Raw genomic sequence first — 4,670 nt, forward strand, 5'->3', positions numbered from 1 at the left:
AAGTTTATGCATTATAGAAACTAGTTCCTCTTTGAAGGTTGGATAGAATTCTGGTGTGAAACCATCTGATCCAGGGCTTTTCTTTTTGGGGAGATTTTGTATAATCAATGCTATTTCAGTACTTGATACCAGTCTATTCAAGATTTCTAAATCTTTCCGGTTGAGTTTTGGAAGGCATTGTGCTTCTAGATATCGATCCATCTCCTCTACATTTTCATATTTCTAGGAATAGAGTTGTTTGTAATAAGTGTTGAGAATCTTTTGTGTTTCAGAGGCATCTGTTGTTATTTCCCCCTTTATCATTTCTGATTGTAGTTATTAAAGATCATGTTTTCTGTTTCTGGTTAGTCTAGTCAAAGGTTTATCAATTTTATTAATCTTTTCAAAGAACCAACTTTTTCTTTCACTGATCTGAATAATTCTTTTGTTTTCAATTTCATTTAATTCTGCTCTAATTTTGGTTATTTCTTTTCTTCTGCTGCTGAATTTGGGATTAGATTGTTCTTCCTTTTCCAGTTGCTTCAGATGGTCTGTTAGGTGGCTGACTTGCTCTTTTTCTGTTTTCTTGATGAGGGCTTCTAATGCTATAAATTTCCTTCTAAGACTGCCTTTGTAGTATCCCACAGGTTTTGATAGTTTTGTGTCTTCATTATTGTTTTGTTCCAGAAATCTAATAACATTCTTCTTATCTTATCTATGACCCAGCTGTCATTGAGCATAAGGTTTAGTTTTCATAACTTTATTTGAGTATGAAGATTTCTGTTGCTGTTGAGTTCAACTTTTATTTTATGGTGGTCTGAGAAGATACAGGGGATAATTTCTATTCTTTTGAATTTGTTGAGGTTAGTCTTGTGACCTGAGATATGATCAATTTTGGAAGATGATCCATGGGCTGATGAGAAGAATGTGTATTTTGTTTTGTTAGGATAAAGGATATCCTTTATGTCTGTTAAGTCTATTAGTTCTAGGGCCTTATTTAAATCCATTATTTCTTTGCTTAGTTTCTATTTGGAGAATCTGTCTAGTACTGGAAATGGGGTGTTAAAATCTCAAACTATTATGGTGTGGGAAGATATCATATTGTTCAGATCAGTTAGGGTTTGTTTTATATATTGAGGAGCATTCAAATAGGGTGCATAGATGTTAGCTATTGAAATCTCTTCATATTGTGCATTTCCCTTGACCAGTAGATAGTGTCTGTCTTTGTCTTTCATTATTTTTGTTGTTTTGAATCCCATTGTATCTGCATACAAGATTGCAACCCCAGATTCTTTCTGTTTTCCTTTTCCTGGAATATTGTTGCTCATCCCTTCAACCTGAGTCTTGATTTATCTTTTGAGGTAAGGTGAATTTCTTGTGGGCAATAGATATCCAGCCTGAGTTTTTGAGGTTTTGTATCCAATTGGCCAGCCTATGCCTCTTTAAAGGAGAGTTCAACCATTCTCATTAATTGAGAGAATTGACAGATGTGGGAGAGTTTTGGTCATCTTGGTTTTCAGGAGTCCAGAACTTAGTTTTATGCCTTTTACTATTATAGAAGTCAGGCTTTGTTCTTTAATTTCTGGGTGGGTTTACTTTGATGGTGTACCCTCCCGTTGCTTAGAATGGGTCTGAATATTTCCCGTAGAGCTGGTCGAGTCACGGCAAATTTCCTCAGCATGTGGATGTCAGAGAACTATTTGATTTCTCCATCACAAATGAAACTCAGTTTAGCAGAGTATAGTATGCTGGGCTGGAAATTGTTTTCTTTAAGAAGGTTGAAGTTTGATGACCACCCTTTTCTGGTTTGGAAAGTTTCGAATGAAAGACTTGTAGTAATCTTTATATTTTTCCCTTTGTAAGTAATACTATTCTTACACCTGGTTGGTTACAGAAGTTTCTCCTTCATATTAACATTGACAGAATTAATTACAATGTGTCTAGGAGATGCTTTGTTTGGATTAAGTCATACTGGGGTTCTGAAACTATCTACTATCTGAATTTCTGTGTCTCTTGCAATTCTTGGGAAATTCTCCACCATAATGTCTTGCACAGAAAATTAGTGCTTTGGGGACCATCCTCTTCTCCTTCAGGAATCCCTGTAATTCAGATGTTTGATTTCATGGAATGATCCCATAACTCTCTCAGGCAATATTCTGTTCTTTTCTCCAGTTTTCTACCTCTTTGAATGCTTGGGATATTTCAAAAGCCTTATCTTCTTTATCTGAGATTCTTTCTTCACACTGCTCAACTCTATTTCTGAGGGACTCTACTATGTTTTGAAGCTCCCCAGACACCTTTCTCAATTCCTTAAGCTCTGCTATATCTTTCCTTATTATGTCCAAATCATTGGTGACTTTGTCTTTGAATTCACTAATTTCTTGAGACAGTTTCTGAACTATTTTTTGGTTCTCTGTTTCCATCTTTTCCTCCATTCCAATTATCTTATTTGCCATCCATATTCTAAATTATTTTTCTGACAAGCAATTTCTCTGTGGATGGGATTCTCTGTTGTATTTTCTTTGATGTCCCCAAGAGGCATTGATCTGCTCTGATTTTTCATGTTGCCAGAGTTCTTCAGCTGATTCCTCCTCAGGAGTATTTTCAGTTTCTTCCTCTTTTTCAGTATGTTAATTAGACTTCCTTAGTTGAATTGATAGGTTGTCCTTGATGAATGCACTGCTCACAAAGGCAGACAAGAGGTGAATCCGCAGCTCCAGGCAGTGTCTCTGTTGTTTTTTGTCCACTTTCTTTTTTCTGCCACTTGATACAGCCTGGGTGATGTGTATCTCACACAGTCCTGTCAGTAAGGAGATCCCCACATTTGGATTCCATCCACTTCAGTCCAATATCTTTCCCTTTGGGCATGAGCCTCTGGGGAAAGCTGCTTCTAGTCAGACATTGTCTCACAATTTCCCTTTAAAATTACTTTTTAATTAAAATCATAATTGTATACATTTATGGGGTACAATGTGATGATTTGATATACAATGTGGAATGCTTAAATCAAGCTGATTAACACACCATCAGTTCACTTACTTTTTGCAGTAATAAATTTAAATTTTACTCTTAGTCATTTTGAAATACACCCTTGCATTGTTCACATAGGTGAGATCCCACCAAATGCCCTCCCCCCTCCCACCAATTGCTGTTCCCCTTCCCCTCCCTTCTCGCCCTTCCCCCTTACTAGATTATATCTGTGTTTTATCATTTTTATGAGCATGTGTTTCTATATTGGTTTCATAATACTATTAAGTACATTGGATAATTCCCCCCCCCCATTCTTAAGATACTTTACTAAGAAGAGTGCATTCTAACTTCATCCAGGTAAGCATAAAAGATGTAAAGTCTCCATCTTTTTATGGCTGAGTAGCATTCTGTGGTATGCATATGCCACAGTTTGTTGATCATTCATGGGTTGATGGGCATTTGGGTTGCTTCCATGACTTGGCAATTATGAATTGGGCTACAGTAAACATTCTGGTGCAAATGTCTTTGTGGTAAAATGATTTTTGTTCTTCTGGGCAGATACCTAGTAATTGGATAATAGGGTCAAATGGAAGACCACCTTTCAGTTCTTTGAGGATTCTCCCAACTTCTTTCAATAAAGATTATATTAGTTTGCAACCTTACCAATGGTGTGACATGTTCCCTTCTATCCACATTCATGCCAACATCTGCAATTTTGAGACTTTGTGGTCTGGGCTAATTTTACCAGAGTAAGGAGATATCTTAAAGTGGTTTTGATTTGCATTTCTCTAATGATTAAAGATGATGAACATTTTTTTCATATGTTTCTTGGCCATTCATTTGTTGTCTTCAGAGAAATTTCTGTTCATGTCTCTTGCCCACAAAGAAATGGGGTTGTTTGCTTTTTTCTTATTGATTAATTTGAGTTCTCTGTAAATTATAGTTATCAGCTCTTTGTCAGATTCATAACATGCAAAAATTTTCTCCATTCCGAAGGCTCTCTGTTTGCTTTGGTTGTAGTACCCTTAACTGTGCAGAAGCTTTTTAGCTTGATCAAATCCCAGTTATTTATTTTTGGTGTTGCTGAAATTGCTGGGGGTGGGGTGGTATTCCTCATAAAATATTTTCCCAGGCCAATATCTTCAAGCATTTCCCCTGCACTCTCTTCTAGTATTTTTATAGTTTCATATCTTAAATTTAAATCTTCTATTCAGTGAGAATCCATTTTTGTCAGTGGTGAGAGATGTGGGTCTATTTTCAGTTTTCTAGAAATGGCTAACCAGTTTTTCTAGCACCATTTGTTAAATAGAGATTCTTTTCCCCAATGCATGTTTTTGTTAGGCTTATCAAAGATCAAATGATGATATATGGCTGAGTTCATTTCTAGGTTCTCTAGTCTATTCCATAGATCTACACCTTTATTTTTATGCCAGTATCATGCTGTTTTGATCACTATAACTTTTTAGTATAATCTGAAATCTGGTAACATGATGCCTCAAGGTTTGTTTTATTTCTCAGAATTATATTGGCTATGCAGGGTTTTTTTTTCCTGATTCCATCTAAAACAAAGTACTGTTTTTTCAAGTTCTTTAACATATGACATTGGTGCTTTGATGGGGATTTGGTTAAATCTATAGGTTTCTTTGGATAGTATGGATATTTTAAAGATATTGATTCTTCCCAACCATGAGTATGGTATGTTCTTTCATTTGTTAACATCT

This window comes from Otolemur garnettii, unplaced genomic scaffold (genome assembly GCF_000181295.1).
Source record: "Otolemur garnettii isolate 467f Iridium unplaced genomic scaffold, OtoGar3 scaffold00313, whole genome shotgun sequence".
Lineage (NCBI taxonomy): Eukaryota > Metazoa > Chordata > Mammalia > Primates > Galagidae > Otolemur > Otolemur garnettii.